This window comes from Ascaphus truei, chromosome 3 (genome assembly GCF_040206685.1).
Source record: "Ascaphus truei isolate aAscTru1 chromosome 3, aAscTru1.hap1, whole genome shotgun sequence".
Lineage (NCBI taxonomy): Eukaryota > Metazoa > Chordata > Amphibia > Anura > Ascaphidae > Ascaphus > Ascaphus truei.
The window spans coordinates 38,359,261-38,375,076 of NC_134485.1; the positions used below are offsets into that span (position 1 = coordinate 38,359,261).

The 15,816-nt window shown below is 43.1% G+C and overlaps 1 protein-coding gene and 1 pseudogene across 2 annotated transcripts in view; one reads left to right on the top strand and one right to left on the bottom strand.

Moving 5' to 3' along the window:
- Positions 1-15,816, bottom strand: part of NCAM2 (neural cell adhesion molecule 2) — a 500,008-nt gene that overhangs the window by 24,318 nt on the left and 459,874 nt on the right. The gene's annotated exons all lie outside the window — the stretch shown is intronic.
- On the top strand, positions 11,967-12,097 carry LOC142491798 (U2 spliceosomal RNA; annotated as a pseudogene).

Consider the following 15,816-nt stretch of genomic DNA (forward strand, 5'->3'; position numbering starts at 1 on the left):
AGACTGTTCCAGTTATGGCGTGCACAGTAAGAGAAGGAGGAGCGGCCAGATAATTTGTTGAACCTTGGGACCATTGTCACGATGACACCAACTTTTATCAACACATTTATATTTCTGGGTACTTGATTGAACAGAACAAGTTGCAAAATAAATTTTGATTTATTTCCTTAATAGACAAACACACGACATCTGCAGAATACACTTGAAAACAACACTTACTGGAATAAGGGAATGAAAGAAATTGTCCTTTGAAACAAAGAAAATTGTCCTCTGCTTGCAAGCGCAAGAAATGCAGCCTTGGTTTTAAAAGTCCTGTGGTTATGTGGTTATTAACCCCTTCACTCCTGGACTGGTTGCTGCTATACTGGAACAAAGTCTTGCATCTTTACATCATGGATTAAAATTCAGGAATCACACCCTGGGGATACTTGGGGAGCCACAGTTATAGACTGGCCAAAGCTATCTTTAACATGTTGATCCAATCCCCTCGTGGGAACAAAAAAAACCACGATTAGCCAGGACGTGCAATGTTGTCAGTCTCCTACTTGGAGCTGTTTTAATGTAGTTTTGTTAGGTTCCTGGTTCAGTATGCTTATATCACAGAACTTAGCTCATTTAGCCTAGGTTGTGCAGTCAGCGAGTACTGTGGCTATCCCCCCCCCCCCCTATATCAGTGTGTATGCACTCGTATAGAGTATATGCTATGTGTTTGTCAACATTGTGGCTGTGAGTGTTAATCCTTGCATTAACAAGATATGCCATTAATGTGATAGCCACAATCACTCAATAGCTAACTGTGTGTTCATGCTAGGGGTATAGGTTATTTATCAATCCTCAATTGCTCTCGCTGACTTCTATACAGTTACCATCTGGTCTAACAGCTGATCCAGAGGGGTTAATACCCTGACCTATTGCATCCTATGCCTTTGAATCCCACCATCATTAGCTGGTAAAATGGGATATTGACACCATACACACTAGATGACATAGATGCTTGACACCTTTTTTTCGATTTAATTTATTTTTAACTCACGTTACACCTATCTTTGGTAATATATGTTTTAAGTCAATTTATTAAAAGCTATTTTTTATACCTAGTGGTGTGCAGTTTAGTGAATTCTTTAGGGGCACAATCATTTTGTGTTTCCCTTCCCCCCCCCCTTTTTCTGATTCACTAGTCAGTTCACAGTTTGCACCCACTATCTGATTACCTTATTTATTACTTAACTACACAATTAGTATGGTTCTGTGATCACTCCCTACCCTTTCCGTTGTCTCTCAGTGCACAGTAAGAGAAGGAGGAGCGGCCAGATAATTTGTTCAACCTTGGGACCATTGTCACGATGACACCAACTTTTATCAACACATTTATATTTCTGGGTACTTGATTGAACAGAACAAGTTGCAAAATAAATTTTGATTTATTTCCTTAATAGACAAACACACGACATCTGCAGAATACACTTGAAAACAACACTTACTGGAATAAGGGAATGAAAGAAATTGTCCTTTGAAACAAAAGAAATTGTCCTCTGCTTGCAAGCGGAAGAAATGCAGCCTTGGTTCTTGGTTTTAAAAGTCCTGTGGTTATGTGGTTATTAACCCCTTCACTCCTGGACTGGTTGCTGCTATACTGGAACAAAGTCTTGCATCTTTACATCATGGATTAAAATTCAGGAATCACACCCTGGGGATATTTGGGGAGCCACAGTTATAGACTGCCCAAATCTATCTTTAACATGTTGATCCAATCCCCTCGTGGGAACAAAAAAAAACACGATTAGCCAAGTTACCCACAGTTCATAAGACCGGTCAAAAATGCTGTCCGGTGGGCAGGGCGCATGGGTCAGGTTGACGCCCATGCCACTTAGCATACTTGGGCTACACCCATAACTTGGTGCCACTGTGTCTGGTTTCTGAATCAAAGGTGTCACTAGCCTGACATCTGCTGTGCATCAGTATGCCAGTATTTAATACATTATGGGTCTCTGCATCTTTTCATAATTGACACCCTTTTATACAGGGGGACTCTAAATCTGTGAGAGCCTTTTGAGGCTCCATCATAAAAATAACTACAGCCTTTTGAGGCATGGTCATAAAAATAGCGCCAGCTCATTCACCCATATCATAGCTGGATGTCCAAGTAATTCCTGCTTGGACTTACAGAAAAATACCTCCTGCCTTACATTTAAGATCTGCCATCTTATGTCGGTTAGAGGGCATGGCAAGCAATGCATCTTGTCTTTTACCCTCGCAGACAGGGAATGGCCTGCAAATGGGGAATAAAAATGGCGGGGACAGGGCAACAACAGTAATGCATAGCAAATCAGGTATTAACCCTTTCCTCCCCGTCACAACCATGAACAGTCTTTTGGAGATAGATGATAAATGCTGTATGTGGTAGGGGTGAGGAGCTTGTTCAGAGAGGCAGGTAGCTTGCCAAGAAAGTATTTGAAGGCAAGACAGGAGAGATGAACTTTGCGCCTAGACTCAAATGATGACCAATCTAGTTCTTTGAGCATTTCTCAGTGATATGTGTTGTAATTGCATTGGAGGACAAAATGGCATATTGAGTTGTAGAGGGTATCAAGTTTGCCAAGGTGAGTTTGGGGTGCCTTGCCATATACTATGTCCCCATAGTCTATATTTGGCATCAGCATCTGCTGTGCAATGTGTTTTCTAACCAGCAGACTTAGGGAGAATTTGTTCCTATATAGTAAACCTGGTATGGCATAGGTTTTGGATGACAGGGTATCAATGTGCAACCCAAATGTTAAATGGGAGTCAAACATATGCCCAAATATTTGAAACTAGTAACAGGGGCTAGGATAGTATTAGAGTTGGTTCTGATCTGTAACTCCTTCATTGGAAGCTTTAGAAATTTAGCCTTGTTCCCAAATACCATTGTTACTGTCTTGTCAGTGTTTAGAAACAGTTTGTTTTTGGAAATCCAATTTTCGAGTCTCAAAAGTCAGATTGAAGAACATGTCTAATGTCAGAGAGGTTAGGGATGTGTGCATATAAGATTGTGTGCCTGCATACAAGTGTATTGAGGTTCCCTTACAAGCTGTAGGAAGATCATTAATGAACACTGAGAAGCGTACGGGCCTCAGAACAGAGCCTTGCGGGAAACCACAGGTGAAAAACAAGGGGTTGGAGTTAGTACCCAAGATAGACACATTTTGGGATCTACAGTACCTGATAGGTAGGAATGAAACCAGTTTAAAGCATGCTTCCCTATTCCAGAGCACTGGAGTTTAGCAAGATATCATGATCAACAGTATCAAAAGCCTTTGCCAAATCTAGGAATATTGCACCAGTAAGTTGTCCCAGTTCCATTCCACACTGGATATCATTGCAAACTTTTAGGAGGGTAGCTACTGTGGAGTGTTTGGAGCGAAAACCATATTGGAATTGGCTAGGGAAATTTGTCTTGGAATGGTAATCGCTTAATTGGAGTGAACACATTTTTCCATGACTTTGGATAGTATTGGGAGGAGAAAGATTGGCCTGTAGTTTGAGACAGTGTTTTTGTCCCCACTTTTGAAGATTGGGACAACTCTGGCAGTTATCCAGGTCTTCGGGACATGGCCTGAAGACAAGATAAAGTTGATTAGGGAAGCAAGAGGTTAGGCAATGGCTGGGGCACCAAGTCTTAGGAACAGATTGCAGTAGGTCAGGTCCACATTGGCTGTTTAGTTTTAATTTGAGGAGTGCTTGGGTTATCTCCTCTTCAGATACTGGAACTAATTGAAAACTGTGGGCAGTGTTGGGACAGGGTGGGGCTATGGAGGTACTCCCAGAATGAGGTTCATGTACATAGTTCAGGTTGCGTTTCGCTAATAAATTTGTAGCACACCCCACAAAGTATTCATTGAATGTACCCTGTATTTGCAATGTCAGTGGGATTTTCCAGGGTAATATCCTCCTTATTGATATTACATGGTTGTTGATGGCTAGAATGCTGGAATATACTGTTGATAACCTTCCAAAAGTTAGCTGGATTTGATCATTCTGATGAAGATTGTCAGAGTAATATTGGGTTTTTGCGTGCCTTGTTTGCCTTGTGCACATATTCTGCAGGCATCTTTAGTTATTAAGATTCTTAGTAGTGCCTGTTACTTTGTAGCTTTTCCACAAGACATCCCTAAGATGGGAGAGCACTATAAAGTCGGTTGTAACACATGGAAGGTTGACCCCCTGTATTCTTATTCTGCAAAGTGGAGCATGGGTATCCAGAATTTTAAAAACTCTGATTGGAAATAGTCGAGCGCAGAATCGGGGTTGGGAATGAAGTCGATTCTGTGCCAAGGGCAGCTGGCAAGTTCAGCCAGAAACTGTTGTAGGTTAAAGTTTCTAAGTGTTCTAGTGAGCAGAACTTTAGCGCTTAATAGGGATGATCTGATTTTCCTTACACAGTACACTATTGCATGGTCACTGAAAATGTCAGGTAGGATGCCAGAGAATTGGATTTTGCTAGGACTAGAGAAAAAACATCTCCAACACTGCTCTATTGGCCATTTTGTCACAACACGACAAATAAAATATACTATATCCCATAGCATACCATTCATAAAAATTAACGGGTCCAGACATAAACTACATCATATTTGACAAAGGACTTTTGGCAATCAAGAAGGGGTTCCTAAGTTGCAAAACTACCTATGGTCCTTAGTCCTAGACATGCAAGATGGATGTTGTTTTTTGAATGCTTTCAACACATTATCTCATACCGACTGGGAATTAGACATCTGAAGGCTAATGCCTTGCACCATATACATATGCCAATTGGTACTGCCCTGAACCACTGCCAATCTTAACGCCTCTGAATGTTATTGCAGCTACAGATCCTACCGCCTGGGAAGCTCAATTACAGATCACGCACACTGAGTTAGAAAGATTATATATATATTTTCAGAACATCCGAATGCACCCTAGGAGATGGAGGCTGGTCCAGGGGACAAGGATTGATGGGCATTTAAAGAGAACACGTGTAAGATTTCTTGAGTGGTGTCAGGACACTCCACTAGCATGTCATCCAGGAATACAAAAGTCTCTCGAACTCATACAACATTGGTTTTGGTGGCATGAAATGAAAAATGTAGAAGGATACTGTAAGTCCAATGTTGTGTGCTATGTGCTCAAATAAAGCTGTCTAAACAGGAATATCATGAGCTCCTCCATCCATTGCCATTGTCAGCTAAGCCCTGATAAAGGCTTTCTATGGGTATTATCACTGGTCTTTCAAAATCCCAAAATAATTATGTAATATGCGTAATCATAGACGTGTTTTCTAAAATTGAATATTTAGTAGTCCTACCCAGCCTCCCCTCTATTACGACCTTGGCCTCTCTGTTTCTGCATCATGTGTATCGCCTACATTGATTACTGTTGAGCATGGTCATTGATCAAGGACCCAAGTTTACATCTTGGCTTTAGAAGGTACTTACTTCCAGTTTGGCTATTCAATTACATTACTCCTCAGCATTTCACCCACAGACTGATGGTCAAACTGAAAGAGTAAGCCAATCTTCGAAGAATATTTCTGCAGTTATATAAATCAAACAAAGGATAATTGGATCGATCTCTTACCCTTAGCTGAATTTGCATATGACAACCACATTCATATCACCACCAACGTTTCTCTATTCTTTTGCATTTCTGTTAAATATCCCAAAGTGCTCATAGTTTCATTGCCAATGGTATATATGGCAAAAGACGTACCAGCTGCACCGCACATGGCATGCTGCCTGATCAAGGAACAGAACAAGGTAGCACGGAAATTGTTACTCTCCAAATTAATATATAAACAGTATGCTGACAAACAAAGACCTGTACCTCAGTGTGCGGTGAGGTATAAGGTAGGGTTTGGCTTTCTTTAAAGCACTTGTGCATTGTTGGCTATCACCCAAAACTAAAACCCAGATAAGTGGGACCATTTTCAATTGTGTGGATCATCATCCCATCTTCCATGTGTCATTGTTTAAAATAGCTTGTCTGGCTCATATTCCTAGGGAAGACCACCTGTGGTGACATAATGGATGTTAGAGAATACGAGGAATATTTTGGAGTATTTGACCGACTGCAAAGGATACGAACCATTCTTGGGAACAGGCCACAGACATACATGTGCTAGGGTTAGTTTGACTTTTCCATCCCCATTCAAATTGCCAAGCCTGTACAGTACCCCGCTCTATGGGCATGCAGCCCGTCCAGGGGGAATAGTGTCATATGCTGACTACTCCTATGTCGACGACCTCAACTGGTTTCACCAGCAAACTCAGTTTCTTAGGATTTATTGCTGATTGCCCAGCAGAGATACTTCCTGATTGATCCCCACATAAACCAAAAAAATGCCTGATACATTTGCTGCTGTAACAGGTTATTTTTCTTTGGAAATTTCTGAAACTTTATCTGGTTATTTTGCTTCTGGAACATTTCTCATTGGCTTGTACCTTATTCATGTTGCTGGTTTTTGTCCTTGTTTCTAGTCCTTGCCCCTGTTTTGTTCCTACTCACCCTGCTGGACTCCCCATTGTTGACCTGGTCATGCCCAACAACTCCTCTGTGCAACCCAAACCCCTCCTTTCATCACAACCCTCTTCATACCAGGAACTCTCGCACCTGAATACTTTTTTTGACTTGTATAGTTTCCTCTATATTACTTTATATGGCAGTCACTGTGTTTTTCACCTTCCTGTATATTATCGGGGGGGTGGGAGATTGCTCCTGGTTAGCGGCGGTGGATTACATCAATTCATGCGTGTTCTGTTGTTCATGTTGTCATAGCTTTGCAATTCTGGGCAGCAGCTCTAGGTGTCTGAGCAAACCATCTGTTGAGTAGCATTGCTGTCACAGCATACATTTGAGCTGCTCACTGCTCACACCTGTAGTTGTCACCCACTGGTTTTCTTTAAAAGCAGACCCCTTCCACTTTCCATTGCCAGTTGCTAATGTTAATGTTCCTGGTGCACAAAAAGGAGCTCACCTAAGATAACTGGGAAATATGCTAATGAGATATGCAGATTTTTAAATGACTCATATCCCACACTTCCTTAAAGATTTACATGAGAACAATATTTAGTTGATATCTAAGGCACCTTGTGTGGAATAGAATCAACTTTATCTCTAATATTCTGGGCAGCAGATTTAACATTATGAGCTCTACCAGCTAGTGTGTAGCACCATTGTCACAGCATACTTTGAGATCTACTTCTCACACTTGTATTTAATCCTGAACCCCTTGAGCGTACATCTGCGTCGCCCCAAAAGTGGAACACCTGAAAGGATTCCACTAGAGCTACACAGAATCCGCATACAAGGGTTAACATCTGTGTTTGCTTACTGCTATGAATTTCGTCAGCCCACCCGCTGGAACATTAATGACCCAGGAGGACAATGGACTCTCAAACCACAGCTTCATTAATTCTGAACCTCTTCAGCCTACATCTGTGTCGTCCCAAAGGCTGAGAGCCTTTGGTGACAGCCAAACAGTGCCAGCCATATGCTGCAATTTCCTGATGTTTGGTAATGCTCTATTGCAATCTGAAATTCACCAGCCCTCCCATCCCATATACCCAATGTTTCAACTTACCCTGTCTAATAGACTTCAAGTTTCTTGAGGCAGGGCCTCTTCTGACACAAAACATTCCAGGCCTATCCCACCTCTCCTAACACAATTTTAACCATATCTATAAATGTTACATATGCCCATAATCATATCTATAACGGCCCATGAAATGTCTGGAAATTGATTGTATAAACTCTGTTTGTTTAATATAACCATTTATTGTCAACATACAGTAAATCTGTGCCCAGGACATAATTTAAAACGAAAGGTAACTCTCAATGTTTTACTTCCTGGTGAATTATTTTATAAATAAATAAAAAGAAAGAAAATCAAGCTACTAGCATATCTCCTTTGTGTGCACAAGGAACATTGAACTGACTATGGCAACTACAGTAGAGGCAACGTTTATTCTAACATTTGCCTTAAACTAGCCGGGTTACATTCTGGGTATGTGCTGGGTATGTTCTGGGCTAGTTTGAGGCACGTTTAAGGCATTTCTGCATTGACTAACGACCCATAGGATTAACACAGCAGGGATCCCTGGCATTCCAATTCAGTTTGAATGGGACTGCCAGGGACCCCCGCTGTTAATCTGATAGGCCATTAATCAATGCAGAAATGCTGGAGCTAGTTTAAGGAAAGTTTAAGGCATGTATTCAGAATGTACCTGGGTGTTTCCTGGGTTTTTTGGGGAATTGCCACTGGTTTTTGTTCGAATAAGAGTTGCCTCTACTGTAGGAAGTGGAAGTGAACAGCTTTTAACGAACGCCAGAAGGTGGCGGCTATAGGTGTGAGCAGTGTGTAGCTGAAAAGTATGCTGTGACAGCAATTCTATGTATTGGCACCAGTATGCTTCTTAGCCATAGATACACAGAGCAGCTACCCCAGAAGTGGGAACTGCATATTATTCTGACATTAACTGTGAGTAAGTCTTAAGTTTGGCCTTGGTTACTTGCCCACATATCTGTTTTCAAGTGCATAGATGGCAAAGTGGAAGACTTCCTTGCTTTGCTGACCTGGGTACACATCTACCTGTATAGCTCTAAAATGAATTTTCTACAAGAACTTCTTCTGGAGGGAAATTGGTAGTGTGGGAATATAGTTGAAATTAGCCTGTAAAAGTGTAGCGAATTAATTGCAGATATGGGTTGCAAATTAAATGCTACTATAACATTCATGGCCTATTATATTCTGCACCTCAGGATATATGTGATCAAACTATAACTTTAATTGGAATGGCCTCCCTGACAGTTAATTCTTGAGTAACGGAACCTGAGCAAGTCTCTCTCTCTTATTCTACACATCTTTATTATCAGGAGAGTATTTCAAAAGAAATGAACAGGAAATCTCAGAAAGTATGGGTGTGGCTCTAGAAGAGGATTCTAATGATAATGAAATGTTTTTTTTTAAAAACCACTGTTACCCATACTACCAATTGATAGTACTTTCTTGTCTGACTGGCATGACATCTGTCCATATGTGGAAGTTCCAATGTGGCTAAGTTTCCTGCTGACTTTGCATTTGTATGCACTACAGTACATACAGTATAGCCATGGAATTGTTGTCTAGGTCAGGTTTGAATAAATTCTAGATGGAAGAATCTATTTTTTCTGTTTGTCCCTGTCATTGGAATACACTTTTTGACATGTAGTGGTAAGTTGCTTCAGCAGTACTATCCTGCCCATCACCTTACTCTTTCTCAGTGCTGATGATTTCTCCATAGGGGAAGTGTAGTCACACTGCTTTACAGTATCTGAAAGTAATCTTGTTTTGGTTCTCCCTCTTGGACTTTCCCCAGATTTAGTACCAGTAATACTAACACAATAACCAAGCAAACCCCACTACTCTTCTTCCTTTTGTTTCTGAGGTTCCAATTCTATGGTTATGCTATAAATCGCTATCACTATGGCTTTTGTTAAAGTTAGGAAAGTCAAACTGGATTACTGGGTACCAGAGAGTACTACATGGGGACATGTTTATTGTCTCTATTTCCCACTGTGGTTGCTATGTTCAAATATACTAATCTTCATTATAGTACTCTGTCCCAGTATAAACATACTGTAGCTGCAGAAGTAGGTTTAGTACAGGAAGAGTTTAGCTTACATTTACCCTTCGTTTTATTTTTGGTTTTGGCCCCAGTCTAAGAGGCTTGCCAATTTCCAGTGTTGGCTTAGTGGTCAACTGCTATGGGTGTCAGCATTTTCTGAAGGAACTGGAGTAGAGCTACATAATGTAGGGCAAATGTCGGACTCTGTTTTATACAATCTGCCAGTACCAGACTTCAAAATTATATACACAAAATTGTCTTTTGACAATAAAAAACATTTACTTTTTCAATTGACTGAAAGATTTTACTTAAAACAAAAGTCAATCAGGTGTAGTGTGACAGATAGTGCAAACAGTATTCAAGTAAAATATAATGGCTGTATATTGTAACTTATACTCATCTAAACAACAAAACAGGTAGCGCTAACCGCAATAAATGTGGTGTAGTAACTAATACCTTATACAAATTGTTAAAACATATATAAGGGGCTGCCTGGGACACAAAGCCTGATCACCTGGTCAGGATAACAGTATAGACAGGGAATAGTTCCGTGGGCGCCTATATATTCTACTACTATTAAAGGATATACGAAAGCCAAGCCTGTTGGCTGTGAAGAAACGTGGATCCTCACGATGAGCTTAAAAACATAGAAAAAGCACAGCGCATAGCGTAATACTGTTAAAAAGTTAAACAAACAACATATAAGACAACATATAACAGCTGAAAACTGGATTGGTATTTTAGGACAGTAAAAACATTTAATAACAATTAATAATTAATATAATGCACAATTTACATGGACATATATTATTGAACAATAAAAAACCGAATAGATGGTTCTTGCACTCCGTAGCACCAAGGATGATGATAGCAATGCCTACTCACCAGATGGAATAGGTTTGCAGGCAGTGGATAATTTAGAGAGTATCCCCTCTCATCTGTGTGCTGCTTTCTGCTCAGCTGGCGTCTCCGTCGGCTCGTGGGTACAGCTCATCAAGCGGGGACTCCTGCAGCACCGGAAAGGGCGCCCGAGCAGATAGGACGCAGCAACAGCTGATTCAGCACGATGTCAGCCACGGATCACCGTGGTACACACAAATAGTTGTAGATAAATTAGGGTCTCTTCCAAATCTTCAGTACAATATACTTGAATGTTGTACATGTGTAGTTGTAAAGATATACTAATTATTAAACTGTAAAATATATCATACTGTATGAAATTAAGGCAAATAAAATCATAAAGTTTAATTGTAATATTTTGCAACAATGCTTCTATCTCTCCTGGGTAAACCAACAATGGTAACACAATGGCCCTTATTCTGTAAGCTGTAAAAGTGGTGATCCGACAGAATAAGGGCATACACCTGAAAAATTAGACCAGTAAACAACCAATAGTACTCTTTTCTGTACATGTGCAGACTGAAAGATGATGTAAACTGTATTTATTATATCTTATCTATTCCTTCTTTTCAGAAAACTAAACAAAACCAATAACAATATAGCCTAACAGGGTTGAATGAAACAGATGCTGAATGAATGTATGCCTTCACTTATTATTGTTATATTATTTTGGTATTATGTATTATTTGTCTAGGATGCTTGTGCATGCTAAAATGTAAAACTTTTTCATTGTGCTACAACATATCTTTTGAATTGTATTGCCTGTGTCTATGTTGTGTTGCATCTTATTGTGTTCTATCATATGGGGTAGGTTTGCTACTAATTTTTTTAAATATTCTTTTATTACGTTTCAAAAATTTCAATAGACAAGGTACAAAAGGACATGACAACCAAAATGGAAAAAAAAAGTGAAATACAAACAGATGGCTTAGGAGAATAATTAGTCATACAAATTTTGCCCTCAGGTACTGTATACAGTATATATATATATATATACACCTTAACCCTGGCTGTGCTCAAAGCTGTGACCATGCAGCAAGCTTAAGCCTATAGGGAACCATGTTAAAAATGGTTTTTGAAGCAAAAAGTGGCACTGTGTGCTCATTTGCATGTCATTTCCCAGAATCCCTTGCTGCAGTGGAAGTGCAGTGTGCTGGGTGATAATGGTGAAAGGCGGGGTTGCAGACCTGCCTAAGACATGTAGATGAGCATACAGTTGTATTTACATTTCCATATTTACTTTGCTGTGGAGGGTTTTTGTCACTTTTTTCACTCACCATAACTTAACTCAGTATGGTAAACCCCATCCTTTAGCTTCTTTGCATACCCAGTTAACCAACCCCACACTGATGAGACCCATTAAGGTCGAAACAGCTGTCAGTGGGTGGGTTTTCTGGGTATGCACCTTAACCCTGGCTGTGCTCAAAGCTGTGACCATGCAGCAAGCTTATCGCTTCTCGGCCTTTTGGCTAAGATCAAGTGTAGTGTCTGTTCTGTGAAGGACAGATTCTCCAGACTACAGCTGGTCCTCTGGTCATGGCCTGAGAATACGGATGCAAAGTAGCCCGGGCTTATTTTCTCTGCACACCAGGAGTGGTTAACCTGGGGCAGTACCACTTGCTGCACCTTCGGGCTGTGGAGGTTGAGGATTTGCAACCTCCACTTCAAGAGCACTTGGCACGAGCACTGATCATTTGCACCCCTATTTTTCCCGCACTTGACCCCCCCTTATTGCCTTCCGCTGAGGGGACAAGCCAATTATTTTTGTGACCGCCTGGCCTTGCACGGGGCCGGGCATACACTCGTGCACACCTTTTTGTGTTTGTACGTCTGAGCACCTCCTGCACTGCATCACACAGAGCACTGGAGCACTCGCACCATGGATTTTGTTTCGGTTTCGTGTTGGGTTATCGTCACCCCTCTCTCCGGAGAGCAAAGACTGAGTGCTGGCTAGTAGTCGCCATCCCTTCGGGGGAAGATTGCGGTGGGTTAGTAGGCGTCAGCCGAACACCCTAAAGACTTGGACCCTCCTGCGGCGCCAGCTGCACTAGGAGGGAACAGGATGGACGTCGGAATCCCCGAATGACGACGTCGATGTAACAGCAGGACTCCAAGGCTTCGACTGGAGAGGACTGTCTATGGCACGGACTGGCCTACTCTCCGGAGTGGACTTTGTCACAAGTTTTGAGCACCTGGTCTCACTGGACCATGAGCACGGATTCAGAGGTGGATCACTTTTTTTCACCGCCCGGCTAAAAAAAAAAAAATCTGTCTGTGGGTGGGTTTTCTGGGTATGCACCTTAACCCTGGCTGTGTTCAAAGCTGTGACCATGCAGCAAGCTTATCGCTTTTCGGCCTTTTGGCTAAGATCAAGTGTAGGGTCTGTCCTGTGAAGGATGGCCCTATTTGCATCACTTGGTCTGGTCATGGGCTGAGAGGGCGGATGCAAAGTAGCCCGGGCATTTTTAATCTTGCACCCCAGGCTTGGAACACCTGGGGAGCATCACTTGCTGCACTGTGGTTGGCTGTTTGGGCGGCGGCCTCCACTTACGAGCACTTGATCAGCAACCGTCCCCTATTTTTCCTGCACTTGGCCCCCCTTATTGCCTTCCGCTGAGGGGACTAGCCAACTATTTTTTTCACCCGCCTGGCCTTGCAAGGGGCCGGGCGTGCACTCGTGCACACTTTTTTGTGTCGTCTGTCACTGCATCACATCACACAGCGCACAGGAGAACTTGCACTATGGATTTTTGATGTTTCGTTTGTTGGGTTATAGTCACCCCTCTCTCCGGAGAGCAAAGACTGAGTGCTGGCTAGTAGTCGCCATCCCTTCGGGGGAAGATTGCGGTGGGTTAGTAGGCGTCAGCCGAAAACCCTAAAGTCTTGGACCCTCCTGCGGCGCCTGCTGCACTAGGAGGGAACGAGAAGGACGTCGGACTCTTCGGAGGAAGACGTCATGTAACAGCAGGACTCCCAGGCTTTGGCTGAAGAGGACTGTCTATGGCACGGACTGGCCTACTCTCCGGAGTGGACTTTGTCACAAGTTTTGAGCACCTGGTCTCACTGGACCATGAGCACGGTTTTTGAGGTGGAATCACTTTTTTCACCACCCGGGCTACTAAAAAAAAAAAAAAAAAAAAAAAAAACCTGTCTGTGGGTGGATTTTCTGGGTATGCACCTTAACCCTGGCTGTGCTCAAAGCTGTGACCATGCAGCAAGCTTAAGCCTATAGGGAACCATGTTAAAAATGGTTTTTGAAGCAAAAAGTGGCACTGTGTGCTCATTTGCATGTCATTTCCCAGAATCCCTTGCTGCAGTGGAAGTGCGGTGTGCTGGGTGATAATGGTGAAAGGCGGGGTTGCAGACCTGCCTAAGACATGCAGATGAGCATACAGCTGTATTTACATTTATATATATATATATATAAAGAGAGAGAGAGAGAGAGAGAGAGACAGACAGACAGAGAGACAGACAGACAGACAGGCAGAGAAGCACCAGCTCCATAAAATAATACTGTATGCAAGTTTAATATAAAAGAGAGTAGGTCGCAAGGACATGCACTCACATAGGGGATTTAAAAAAACACTAATTTGTGGGAAACTGTAAGCAGACATCACCAGCTGGAGGATGGCTCAAGTGAGGGATCACACGCAGTAATCTATAAATCTGGGAGAGCCTCGGAATGTGTGCATCTACGATAACCAGTGTCCGCAACAGGGATCCTCAATCTCCCTGATGCCAGCGATGATTACTCTGCCTCACTAGCGTCGCATGTACACCGCGGCTAGTCTTGGGCATGAAAGCACCTCTCAGCAAAAGCTCAGTTCCATCTAGCTTGATGTCATGACGCAATTTGTCACGTGAGTGATTTCCTCAGGGGGGATTGGCTCACATCATGAGTGGGTTTATATATTCACGGTTGCTAAGCAACGGACATCAACAAGTTCAAAGAGAATCAGCTGTGACCACAGCATGGATGTGAGTGAGTTAGCGACATGACATATTACACCGTGTCATGATTTATTTAACAAAAATAAAGCCAAAATGGAGAAACCATGTGTGAAAAACAAAGTACACCTTGTGATTCAATAGCTTGTAGAACCACCTTTAGCAGCAATAACTTGAAGTAATTGTTTTCTGTATTACTTTATCAGTCTCTCACATCGTTGTGGAGGAATTTTGGCCCATACTTCTTTACAACGTTGCTTCAGTTCATTGAGGTTTGCGGGCATTTGTTTATGCACAGCTCTCTTAAGGTCTTCCCGCAGCATTTCAATCGGGTTGAGGTATGGATTTCGATTGGACCATTGCAATGTGACGATTCAGGGGATTCCTTCCCCTTCTTTTCCCTCTGTCCCATCTCCTGCCAATCCCTCTACCCTTCCTCACTCCTGTCCCGTTCCGTCTACCTCTCTCCCACTACCTCAGCGCATACCCCGCAGGTCTCGCGCCCGCGCAATCCCCGAGCCCCTGCAGTGCCGCTCCCCGCTCCCTGACACCCGCTATGCCCGCGACCAGTACCTCACCTTCCCTGGAGGCCCTGTCTACTCCTCTGCCTTCCTCCAGCGGGGTGCCCGTGGTGCTCCGCGCGCCTGGTGACGCTGCCTGTGCACGCGCTCCCTCAGCTCGCAGAGGGCGCGTGCACACGCTCCTCCTCTGGGCTCTGTCGCCCTTCTGCTCCCTCCTTTCAGTCCCTGTGGGCCATCACCCTGTCACAGCCTGTGCGCGCGCACCCTGTACTTACAGAGGGCACGCGCACACGCTCGTCTTATTTGGCCGGTCACGCTCCTGACTCCTCCTCCCAATCCCTACTGGCCATTCCCCTAACTGCCCCTTCTGTCTCCTCCTCTTCTCTCCCTGACCTGTCTCTGTTGTCTCCCACTTCTCTCTCTGCTCCTCCCCTTTCTCCTATTGGCGTCTCTCCCTTTATAATCCCTGTCTGTCCTCTTCTTCCTCGCTCTGCATAGTTCCTGTTTCCCTGTGTGTGCTGACCTATGCTGTGCTCCCTCTGTGTCCTTGCTGTATCCTGCTCCTGTGTTTACTTTGGATTTCCCTGGCTTTTGACCCCTGCTTGTCCTGGACCACTCTGCTCTCTGTACCCTTTGAACCTTGCTACGAACTCTACCACGCTTACCTCTGGCATCCTTGGACCTGGCTTTGTACCCTGACGACTCTACCCTCTGGACCCCTGGACATTGGCACACGGACACGACTATTCTTACGCTTACTCCAACAGACATTGCAAGTATCACTAACTCTCTCTACAGGCCCAGCAACACTATACCACACTCCGGGCTTT